The sequence below is a fragment of the Rutidosis leptorrhynchoides genome, chromosome 6, assembly GCF_046630445.1.
Source record: "Rutidosis leptorrhynchoides isolate AG116_Rl617_1_P2 chromosome 6, CSIRO_AGI_Rlap_v1, whole genome shotgun sequence".
Lineage (NCBI taxonomy): Eukaryota > Viridiplantae > Streptophyta > Magnoliopsida > Asterales > Asteraceae > Rutidosis > Rutidosis leptorrhynchoides.
Window position 1 is genome coordinate 372118999 of NC_092338.1, and position 13866 is coordinate 372132864.

A 13866-nucleotide genomic window follows, 5' to 3' on the forward strand; every position below is an offset into this window, starting at 1 on the left:
AAACCCCCCCTTTATAATAATAATATTACCTATATATATATTTGTATTTTTATAAAAGTTAACTAATATAGCGTTGAGCTTTGTTTAAAGATTTCCCTGTGGAACGAACCGGACTTACTAAAAACTACACTACTGTACGATTAGGTACACTGCCTATAAGTGTTGTAGCAAGGTTTAAGTATATCCATTCTATAAATAAATAAATATCTTGTGTAAAATTGTATCGTATTTAATAGTTTTTCCTAGTAAAATTATAAACTATTTTATATACACCTCGTTCGACATCAAGTATTTTTGGCGCCGCTGCCGGGGAATAACTCTTAAAAGCCGGAAGCGCAACGCTAATATAAAAAAAAAAAAAAGATTTTTATCTACTTTTATTAAAAGTCGTTTTTGTAAAAAATTACGTTTTAATTATTCAAAAATATAAAAAGAAAAACAAAAATATAAGTATTTTTAGGATTTTGTTAAATATTTAAGTTTTATAAGTTTCTTTATCTTTATTTTAATTTATAAAAATATAAATTTTATTAAAAATCGTTTATTTAAACTAAAAACAGAAAAAAGAAAATAAAAAAAAAAAAAATAAAGAAAAACGCGTAAAAAGTGAAACCTGTCAACTGTTTTTCTGAACCCCGCGACTCGCGGGGTTTTCCTCTTTAATTGCCGCGACTCGCGGAGGGTTTCTGACACACGGACAAAACCCTAATCAAGCATTGATTACGGGGTTTTAATTATTATTATTATTATTTAACTTAATTATTATTATTATTATTATTAATTTTAGTTTTATTTTTACTTTTTACTTTATATTTATGTATTTTGTTTAATTAGTTTTATTAAAATTGTAAAATTAGTAGTTTTATTAAATAAATAATATAAAAATAATATTTTTATAAAAATTGTACCTTTTACAACTTTTTGTATATTTTTATATTTTGTACCTTTTTAATCGTTGTAGCGTAATATTTGTATTTTTTAGCTCATATTTAATTTTAAACTTAGTTTTTACTATAGTTATTTTTACTCCTAGATTTTTAGGCTTTGCCGTAGAATTCCTTAAGTGCTTTTTCTTTAGATTAAGATTTAGGTGCTTTAGAATTTTGCGACGTCTTTTTAAGTTTTAGTTTCTTTTTAAGTTATTTCCATTTGGGATTTAGTTTTTCCCTGTAAGCTTTAATATTTTTAGACCTTTTACTATGTATCAATTATCATTCCAATTAGTAATTTCAATTTGCGATTATAATTTTAAGTTAGTTGTAGTAATAAGGTTAAATTAGTTAAGTATTTTTAAGTTTTGATAAGTTTCTTTTATTTTTCCGTCACCTTTTATTTTTCAACCATTTTTTATTTTTCGACATTTTTCGACACGCAATCTATTTCTTTCTTATTTCTCGCCATTCTAGTTTTTAGGACTTAGAATTTTTTTCTACTTCTTCTCTAAATTTCTTAAAATTACGAAAATTTATTTTAAGTGGTTAAATTGATAGACATCAAAATTTTCTGGTTCGTAGTAATAGTTGGATTTGTACGTGGACCGGGTTATTGGAGCCAAACAGTCCTCAATTATATTGAGACCAAACGAATCCTGCCCCTCTGCTGCATCTTTTGGCTATTCGAAACGTGGGCAAAATCAGAAAAGTCTATTAATTGGATAACTTATTATAATTTTTCTTTCCTTTTAAAAACTAATAGGATATTCTGTGAATGCACCGAGCAAGACGTTCATCACCTTTTGTACGTTCACCACCTGTAACTCGATCAAGACATCGTTTAACAAATATAACCGCCGTTGATTTTTCTTTAGAATCGTCATCCAGTCGACCAAGTACTTCAGTTCAAATTTCCGATAATCCATTTTTTGAAACAAACCTCACAATTGAGAATCCAGAAAATATTCAGGAACGGTTCATAGATCCTGAACCATTAAACTTTCCTCCGGAACCACCAATCATTCAAACAGAGATTGTTGAGGAACGAACTATTAAATCAGAACCATCTAGTGATACCGAGTCAACAAATTCAAATATGGAGAATCTGGAACCTTTAAGTATGGAAGACCGAATGAGAGCTAAACGCACTGGCCAAGGTCACGCAATTACTCATCCAGACATTAATGCGCCAGATTATGAAATCAAAGGACAAATTCTACACATGGTGACTAATCAATGCCAATTTAGTGGTGCGCCGAAGGAAGATCCAAATGAACATCTACGTACCTTTAATAGGATCTGCACACTATTTAAAATACGAGAAGTGGAGGATGAACAGATATATCTCATGTTATTTCCCTGGACTTTAAAGGGAGAAGCCAAAGATTGGTTGGAATCATTACCTGAAGGGGCGATTGATACATGGGATGTTTTAATTGACAAATTTCTTAAACAATTCTTTCCTGCATCTAAAGCCGTAAGACTTCAAGCAGAAATTGTTACGTTCACACAGAAACCAAATGAAACTCTATATGAGGCGTGGACAAGATATGGAAAGTTACTAAGAGGATGTCCGCAACATGGTTTAGACACCTGTCAAATAGTACAAATATTTTACCAAGGATGCGACATCACTACAAGAAAAGACATAGATATAGCAGCTGGTGGTTCTATTATGAAGAAAACCGAAACTGATGCTTACAAAATTATAGATAATACTGCTTCCCACTCGCATGAGTGGCACCAAGAAAAAGATATCATTAGATCATCTAAAGCAGCTAGAGCCGATTCTAGCCATGACTTAGATTCCATTTCCGCAAAGATAGATGCTTTCGAGAGACGAATGGAAAAGATGACTAAAGATATTCATGCTATACGAATTAGTTGTGAGCAGTGTGGAGGACCACATTTGACAAAAGATTGTCTCAGTATTGAATTAACAATGGAACAAAGAGAAAATATTTCATACATAAACCAAAGGCCTGGAAATAATTATCAGAATAATTATCAACCGCCAAGACCGATTTACAATCAAAACCAGAATTATAACCGAAATATTCCATACAACAACCAACAAGGTCCTAGCAATCAACAAGTATCCAATAATACTTACAATCAGCAAAGACCGAATTTTCAAAACAAACCACCACAACAAACCGATGATAAAAAGCCGAATTTAGAAGATATGATGACGAAGCTAGTTGAAACTCAAACGCAGTTTTTCACATCTCAAAAACAAACAAATGAACAAAATGCTCAAGCATTTAGAAATCAACAAGCTTCTATTCAAAATCTGGAACAAGAAGTGAGCAACCTAGCAAGGTTAATAGGTGAAAGAAAACCGGGAAGTCTACCAAGTGATACAAACGCTAACCCCCGGAATGAAACAGCTAAAGCTATTACCACAAGAAGTGGTACAACACTTAAAACACCTGAAATACCTGTAACTTCTGATGAAACTATTCCTACTCCACAAGAACCACAACCTGATCAAGATAAGGAAAAAGAACCGGTAGTTGAAAAGGTTAATAAAGATAACACAGTTAAGGCTAAACCTTATGTTAAACCATACCAACCACCACTTCCTTATCCGAGTAAAATGAAGAAAGAAAAACTTGAAGCCGAGCAATCCAAATTCTTGGATATGTTTAAACAGATAAATGTAAATCTTCCTTTCATTGATGTGATTTCAGGAATGCCAAGGTATGCTAAATTCTTGAAAGATCTAATCACGAATAGAAAGAAAATGGAAGAACTCTCGGCTGTTACTATGAATGCTAATTGTTCAGCAGTGCTGTTGAATAAGATACCAGAAAAACTATCTGATCCAGGAAGTTTCACAATTCCATGTTTTCTGGGTAGCCTTAGTTCAATAGAAGCATTGGCAGACTTAGGTGCTAGTATAAATCTAATGCCATATTCACTATACGCTAAACTAGACCTTGGAGAATTGAAACCAACCAGAATAAGCATACAACTAGCCGATAGATCAATAAAATATCCTAGAGGGATAATGGAGAACATGCTAGTTAAAGTTGGTACTTTAGTATTTCCAGTAGATTTTGTTGTTTTGGACATGGAAGAAGATTCTCAAGTTCCTCTCATATTAGGAAGACCATTCTTAAACACGGCTAAAGCAATGATAGACGTGTTCGGTAAGAAACTGACCCTAAGTATAGAGGATGAGAGTGTTACCTTTTCAGTTGATAGAGCAATGCAACAACCAATATCTGCAGATGATACATGTTATTATATTCAAACTATAGATGCACATGCAGAATTATTAAAAGAATTTCCAGAATTACAAGGAACAGGAGAATGTTCTTTAGGAGAAGGTAATGAACCAATTGATGAAGCTGAAATGTTAGCTACACTTATAGCTAATGGATATGAACCAACAACAGAAGAAATTCAAATGCTAAAAGAAGAAGACAGATATCGATATAAATCATCGATAGAAGAACCTCCGAAATTAGAGTTAAAGCCACTTCCAAACCATTTGGAATACGCTTATTTACATGGTGAATCTGAATTACCTGTAATAATATCGTCTTCTCTTACTGAAAATGAGAAATCACAACTCATTTCTGTGTTGAAAGCTCATAAACCAGCCATTGCATGGAAGATTCATGATATTAAAGGAATAAGTCCTTCGTATTGCACACATAAAATCCTTATGGAAGAAGGTCATAAAACGTATGTGCAACGCCAACGAAGACTAAATCCTAATATGCAAGACGTAGTTAAGAAAGAGATTATTAAACTGCTAGATGCAGGTTTAATTTATCCAATTTCTGATAGTCCATGGGTAAGCCCAGTTCAATGCGTGCCTAAGAAGGGTGGCATGACTGTCATTACAAATGAGAAAAATGAGCTTATTCCTACTAGGACTGTAACAGGATGGCGTGTATGTATTGATTATAGAAAATTAAATGACGCCACCAGAAAAGATCACTTTCCCTTACCTTTCATAGATCAAATGTTGGAAAGATTAGCCGGAAATAGTTACTATTGTTTTCTAGATGGATTTTCCGGATATTTTCAAATTCCAATAGCACCCGAAGACCAAGAGAAAACCACATTCACGTGCCCTTATGGTACTTTTGCTTACAAAAGAATGCCATTTGGACTTTGTAACGCCCCTGCAACCTTTCAAAGGTGTATGATGGCGATTTTTCACGACATGATAGAAGAATGCATGGAAGTATTCATGGATGACTTTTCAGTCTTCGGTGATACATTTAAATCATGTCTAGTTAATCTGGAACGAATGCTAATTAGATGCGAAAAATCAAATCTAGTACTTAATTGGGAGAAATGCCATTTCATGGTTAAAGAAGGCATCGTTCTTGGACATAAAATTTCAAAAGAAGGAATTGAAGTGGATAGAGCTAAAGTAGATGTAATTGCTAAACTTCCACATCCCACCAATGTTAGAGGAGTTAGGAGTTTTCTAGGGCATGCCGGTTTTTACCGACGTTTCATAAAAGATTTTTCTAAAATTGCCACTCCTATGAATAAACTCCTAGAAAAGGATGCGCCATTCATCTTTTCAGATGAATGTATCAAATCTTTTAATATACTTAAAGAAAAACTCACTAATGCGCCGATCATGATAACACCAAATTGGAATCTACCATTTGAACTAATGTGCGATGCAAGTGATTTTGCAATGGGAGCCGTTTTAGGACAAAGGATTGAAAAACGATTTCAACCTATATATTATGCTAGTAAGACATTACAAGGAGCACAAACGAACTATACAACTACTGAAAAAGAACTCCTTGCTATTGTCTTTGCTTTTGACAAATTTCGATCATATCTCGTTCTAGCAAAAACGGTGGTCTATACCGACCATTCTGCTCTTAGATACCTATTTTCAAAACAAGATGCTAAACCAAGATTAATCCGTTGGATCTTACTCTTACAAGAGTTTGATATTGAAATCCGAGATAAAAAAGGAGCAGAAAATCTCGCCGCTGATCATCTTTCTCGTCTTGAAAATCCCGAATTAGAAGTTCTGAATGAATCGGCCATACAAGACAACTTTCCTGATGAATATCTATTGAAGATAGATTATAAAGAAATCCCATGGTTTGCAGACTATGCAAACTACTTAGTTTGTGGATTCCTTGAAAAAGGATTATCGTACCAAAGACGAAAGAAATTCTTCAGTGATATAAAACACTATTTCTGGGAAGATCCACATTTGTTTAAAAGTTGTCCCGATGGAATAATACGCCGATGTGTATTTGGAGATGAAGCTAGTAAAATTTTAAACCATTGTCACACAGGACCAACAGGAGGGCATTATGGGCCTCAACTAACAGCAAGAAAAGTTTATGAAGCTGGATTCTATTGGCCTACAATTTACAAAGACGCACACCTTCTTTGCAAATCCTGTGATGCATGTCAAAGGGCCGGAAAAATAAGTCAACGTGATGAAATGCCACAAAATGTCATCCAAGTATGTGAAGTATTTGACATTTGGGGTATTGACTTTATGGGTCCATTTCCAAAATCTCATAATAATCTATATATACTCGTAGCCATTGATTATGTATCTAAATGGGCGGAAGCACAAGCTCTCCCAACTAACGATGCACGAGTTGTAGTCAACTTTTTAAAACGTCTTTTTGCAAGGTTTGGAACACCGAAAGCTTTAATAAGTGATCGGGGTACTCATTTCTGTAATAATCAACTTGAGAAAGTTCTTAAAAGATATGGAGTAACTCATAAAATCTCCACCGCATATCATCCACAAACAAGTGGACAAGTTGAAAATACAAACCGAGCTTTAAAACGTATTCTTGAGAAAACCGTAGGATCAAATCCAAAGGAATGGTCCATTAAATTGGAGGATGCACTCTGGGCTTTTAGAACAGCCTACAAAACTCCAATTGGAACCACACCTTTTAGACTTGTTTATGGAAAAGCATGTCATCTTCCAGTAGAAATTGAACACAAAGCATTTTGGGCTTTGAAGACATGTAATCTTGATTTACATGAAGCCGGACGTCTACGATTAAGTCAACTAAACGAATTAGAAGAATTAAGACATGAAGCATACGAGAATTCGTTAATCTATAAAGAAAGAACGAAGAAATGGCATGATAAAAGAATCAGAAGTTCAAAAGAATTTAAAGAAGGAGACAGAGTTCTTCTTTTCAATTCACGATTCAAGCTATTTCCTGGAAAATTGAAATCAAGATGGTCTGGACCATTCATAGTCAAAAGAGTTTTCCCATACGGAACGATAGAATTAATAAATTCAAATGGGATTGAATTTAAAGTTAATGGTCACAGAGTTAAACATTACATACAGGGTCCGATGGAAGTCGACAACGAAGTTAATCACAATTTCAATACCACAGCTAACTAAGTATGGGGAGAATCAAGTCTTTAAAGGATAATATATATTTCTGTTAGAGTTAGATTGTCTGTTTTCGTGTAATTCTTGAAAATGGAACACGTATGGTCTTTCCCTAGCAGACCCTAAAGAACTAGTCTTCTCCCCCCATTCTGAATTTTTATTTTTTTTAGGTTTTTACAAAATGAAGACTGCCTGTGAACTAAACCATGGTCTAATGCTACACGCTTTGATCACTAAACGTAATAATGACATACTACCGAGTGAATTAGTATCAGTAATCAGAGAAAGAATGGACGGAGTTAGAAAAGGATCCAGATGCGAAGATAATAAGTTACAATTTGGTAAAGGAAAATCAAAATCCGCAGCGAAAAGAAGAGCACGACACCTAGAAAAATGTCACAAATGCGGAAAATGGTCACATGGAGGTAAATGTTCAAATAATCAAACCTATTCAAATACCGAATTTGTTACTTTATGCAGAGACGGACCGTTCATATGTTTAGAAGAAAAGACAATGAATGCTCGAGGTTACGCCTATGCAGCCATGGAAAACCAATTAAACCGACTATCTTATGAATATAATAGATCATATAACTAAGAAATCTATTTCACATGTATGTCTGTATAGTTTTTATTTTTATTTTTAACCTTTTGATAATAAACGCTAATTTGTTCGCTAAAAAGTATTAAATTGGTATTAAATAAAATTAGGTTTGGCGACCGAAATTATTGATATCGTTCAAAAATTTATTACATCACTGCGAAATTTAACGTTTATTCTTAAGGTATAAATATCTTTAATCAATCAATCCAAAATATTTCAAAAATTCGTCATGAGTTAAATTAGGTCTTGGAACCGAAATTACTTTACCGAAAAGAGGGGCGCATATTTTTGATAATATTTGATTGATTAAAGTGGAATAAAAAGACAAAAAGATTTTTAATTTATTTTTACCATGTTTTTAAAATTAATATTTAAATCTTAAATTAATATTGTAAACTTTGTAAAAACAATATTTTTAAAATTGTAAATATTTGAAAAATTAATATAAGTTTGGTATGAATTTATGAATTTTTAAAATAAGTTTGGTATGAATTTATGAATTTTTAAATTAAGTTTGATGTGAATTTTTAATTTTTAAAATATGAAATTTTAATTTTATGCATTTCAAATTTTAAGTTTGGTGTGAATTTTGAATTTTTAATATTAATTTTGAATTTTATATTTATGTTGTGTGAATTTAAAAAAACAAAAATTTACTTTATCTCATTTAAAAATATGATTTTAAAATTCGTCGTAAGTTGAAGACTAGGTCTTTGAACCGAAATTGCTTTACCCGAGGGAGGGACGAGAACTTTTATTATCATTATTTTTAATCTTATTGATTTAAAGTATGCCAAAAACATTAAAAAACCCAAAAATCTTAGCTTTTAAAACAATCGCTACAAAAAAGACAAATTTTAAAATTTTGTCGAGGGACGGACTAGGACATCGATCCGAAACAACCTCGTCCTAAATAACAAGGGAAACAAAATTTTAAAATTAATTTCTTAATTGTTTTAAGAAGTTAAAGATTATAAAAAAAAAAAAAAAAAAAAAAAAAAAAAAAAAGGTAAACTCCGCGACTCGCGGAGTTTTAAGTGCAAACCTCCGCGACTCGCGGAGGGACAAAATTACAGAAAAAAAATAAAACTAGCTGCTCGATCAGATAACTCACACACACACACATAAACACCCAAATACAGCTCGAAAAAACCCGAGAAAACCCACGAAAATCATCCCAAAAACTCGATTTTTCACCGTTAATCTTCAAATTTTTCACTACAATCATGTTGAGGAGGATCTTATCTAAGAATTACTCAAGAAAACAGGTACAATTACACCCCAAATCACCTTTAAATCCGAATTTTAGTGTGTTCTTGAGCATATTTTCATAATTTGAATTTTGTTAATTTTTAGTGTAATTAGTGTTAAATTGTTAGTATATTATGCATGTATAACCTAGATTGATGCTTGTTAACATGATTTGAAGCCAAAAACTTCAAAATTTTTAGAATCTAGGGTTTGTGTTCTTGAGCAAATTTGGGGCTTTTTGATATAAACAGGTTATGGCCGATTTTTGTCATGAATTGTTGCTAAATTGAGTAGTGTAACATGTCTAGGTAGTTAAATGATCAAAACTTTGAGCCTAAACATGATTTTGAGAATTAAAGTGGACTTTTTCAAGTCCAAAATTCATGAACTTGATTTTTGAAAGATAATGCCATTTGAGACTTGTTTATTTGCTAGTAATGATTATTTTGACATGTTATTTGAATTGAATGCTTATGAACTTGGCGAAAATTTTCATATATGATTATTTGAAAAAGTGTAGATTTGATAAAAATGTGAAAATAAGCTTAAGTTTGATATAAATTAATAATGTCATTGTAATTATTTTGATTGATGATTTTGCTGACACTAATGCATATTTGGATGCACAAAATTTGTGTTTGATGTGTTTTGCAGAATGAAAGGGGTGAATCTTCATCCCAAGCCCGCCATGCTCCTGCTGAGAACTTGGAACAACAGGAGGTAGATAACTACTACAAGCAGGATGTACCTCATCCAGTCATGAACTTTTCAGATATGCACTTGGAACAGTTGCACCCGAACCTGCGATTTGACAGACTTTGGATAGATTATCCAAAATATCAACGGGGTTTGCATACTCTTCATTCCAAGGTTGTTGAGGTACCGAGGGTCATAGAATGGGGACCCTTGGAAGCTGTAGAATTGGCCGGGCCAATTAGGGAATTACTGATACAGAGGTATGGTAATTCTTCTTTTAATGACTGGATATGTTTATTCACCATACGCAGACCTGTATATAAAGTATGGTGTGAAGAGTTGTTATGTAGTATAGAGTTGAATGATCGGGTAGCCAGTTTAACCGATCGTTCTTTTATTAGATTTTTGTTAGGCGGTTCGATGCGCCACATGTCTTTACTGGACATGGCTCAGGCTTTACGTATATATACGCCTGAGGAATTAGCGTCTGCCGATTGTAGAGGATTGATACTAAACGGTAGGAAAATAGATGAAAATTTTGATACACACGGTGTGTGGAGTCAAATGACAAGCCATCACCGTTTTAAAGGGGGAAACTACTCTTATTTGGATATAGATAGAGCCGAATTAAGAGTAATACATAGGTTTTTAGCTAACTCGATTACACAAAGGGGTAAAAACAAAGAAAAGGTAAATGAACAAGATTTGTTTTACCATATGTGTATTCGAGACCCACACAGCGCTGTAAGTATACCATATTGTGTGGGTTATTATTTATCAGCTATGGTTCGAGGGATGCGTCCACATAGCATAATAGGGGGTGGTATTTTTATTACTTTGATTGGTGAATATCTCGGTGTGGATATAAGTCGGGGGGGATTATTAGTAGAAGAGCCGGAACCCCGCGACACTATAGGTTTAAATGTGTACCATGGTGCGAAAGTTTTGAAGCGGCGAAACAACGCCGCAGTACGATACAATGGTAGACATCCACAGGTAGAGAGAAACCAGGAACAAGGTAATGTAGGAGGGGGGCAAGAAATGCATAGGTTTATAGCTTCTCAGGAATACGAAAATGCTAGACAGAGAGCATTTGAAGATTGGCAAGTTCATCAGAACCAGATCATAGCGCATTGCCAACATATAGGTAGAAACTATATTCCTACACCGAAGCCCGTCTTCCCTCCTTGGTCGATAGAGATGCAGCCACCATATCCTACGTATGACCCTGCCGAAGCATTCTATAGCACTTATGGTTATGCGTGGAACCCCTATTGGTACCAATATCATCCTTAGTTTACTTTTTATTTTTATTATTTTGTAATATGTAATTATTGATATGTTTAATACTTTTGTTAATATTGTAATCATTTTTATAATTATCTAACTTTTATTCTTAGATTTTAATAATTTTTGAATGTGGGGTAATAAACCAAACTTCAAAAATATGTATATATGTTTGCAGTTTATCTTATGTACACAACAGGGTAAAACAACGCATTTTCAAAGACTGGCATTAAGTTCAGCAAAAGCAAGTAATTTTGACGACAATGATGCAAAATATATGTGAAATAACAACAAGACGGAATGAACAAATGACGTGCACCATTTATCATTCAGCAAACAAACGCCAATATATTTGGAAACTTTGGTAAAAATTTAATCATTTTCACACAAATCACCCTCAATAATTTAAATTGTTACTGATTTCTTGCAAATGAGGGCATTGCAAGATCTTAAGTGTGGGAAGGGATTAAATTCTTTCGGATTTTAAAATTTTTATATTAAACACTTGGTTACCATTAAAAATACTAGTAAAGCAGTAGTTGTATTAGAATCTAGTGCTCTCTGATAATAAAGAACAGCCCTGGTCTTATATACTGACTACCCAATTCTAGTAAAATTTTTCAAAATTTCCAATTAAATGAATTCAAAAACATGTTTATACATATTTATGAACGATAAAACTAGGTTTTAACACCGAAATTATTGTTACCTCAAAAAGGACATAAATTGAGAAACAAACTAAAACGTCAAAATTCATTTAAAATGGAATAGAGGACGATAAAAAGAAAAATAAAAAGCCAAGTGTGGGAAAATTTACCAAGTTATTTTAAACATATGCCACATATATTTGTAACAAATAACTGAAAATACTTTTGCTTTGAACTAAACTAAACTGTTTTACCCAATGAAAGAAAAGAAGAGATGGATCTACACGATGAATCAATTCCATCATTAAAAGGAAGTAAAGTCTTCCGAAAAAGACACGCGCTTCTTGATTTAGGTCATGAAGTTGTCGTTCAGACCAGCTGTAGGTTGACGAAAAATCTAGAAAAGTCATCACTAAAATCAGCAGGAAATTCACGGACCTCAGCATTAAACAGGGTCGCCAAGTGGTCAGATTTATCCTAACCATGAGAAGGATTTATCTCGTACAATGGGGAGGCACCATGCAAATTAGCTGGATAAGACTAATGAATCAGATCCCCAGAAAGGATAATCTCCTTAAAGATTAAAAATCAGCTTTTAAGACTGATATCACTCAATCCTTGAGATTGACCTTAAAGATTGAGAATTCAAACTCATGGAATTCGATGATATCTAAACTCGAGCTTGAACGAGAAAATATTTTGATCAAAAATACAAACCGATTTGTTTTCTGAAAACCCTATTTTCAATACGTTCATTACCATTGAACGTAAAATCCTAGGAATTCACCTGGAATTCATTAGGTCACCTGAACTAAATCGGGTGTCAACCGTAAGAACGGTGGTTGCATAGCATGGTCAAAGACAGGACCTTGTGCCAGACCGAAAAATTATAAGGGTGAGTTTTACTATTGCTCCTACCAAGGATAGTAATTGCGTCCGACACGTTATAAACCATAATCAAAAGCATGTCACGGGACATTGCCTTAACAGTTGCTTGTTCAACGCTTTCCTTTACAACCGGACGGTAGTTTGCCGAAAGGTAATATACGGAACAAGTAAACTGGACGTGTTGCTTTCCAAATACAAGGTTAGCAAGTGGGTGACACAAAACCGCAAGTTTTGAGCTAAAATTTTCAAATCTGAAACCCACCAAACCCACAAAAATATTTTGCAAACACCGGTAAAGGGTTATTCCGGAAAACTTATCTAGGGTAAAAAACTAGATTTAATTTTCAAAAGATCAAATGTTTTCATAAAGATCCAATTTCCTTAATGGATCTAAATTTTTATAGTCATGTGGGACTGTAAACCATATCGTTACTACCATTGTTTATACCGCCGTATAGAAATCACTGATATACAAAGTGTGAAGAATAAAGAAGTGATTCTAGTATTTCAAGACAATATTGCTTGAGGACAAGCAACGCTCAAGTGTGGGAATATTTGATAATGCTAAAAACGAACATATATTTCATAGCATTATTCCTCAAGAAAGACAAGCTTTTAGTTGCAATTGTTCTATTTACAAGTGATATTCGTTTAAATAATAAAAGGTGAAGACAAAAGACAGATTCGACGATTTGAAGACGCAAACGACCAAAAAGCTCAAAAGAACAAAAGACAATCAAAAAGGTTCCAATTATTGATAAGAAACGTCTCGAAATCACAAGAGTACAAGATTCAAAACGCAAAGTACAAGATATTAAATTGTACGCAAGGACGTTCGAAAAACCGGAACCGGGACCAGAGTCAACTCTTAACGCTCGACGCAACGGACTAAAAATTACAAGTTAACTATGTATATAAATATAATATAATATATAATTAATTATATTAATTATATATATATTATATATATATATTATTAAAACCGTCGGCAGCCAGAAACTCCAAGGGTGTGAAATGAAAATACCTCTCCGCGACTCGCGGAGTTTTAAGGCCATTTTGCCGCGAGTCGCGGAGCCCCAAATTTCACTTCTGGCTATAAAGCCAACCGAATTCTGATCGAATTTTACATCTTTTTTTTTTCATCTCTCTCTCAATATATACGAGTAATATATATTTTTAATTTATATT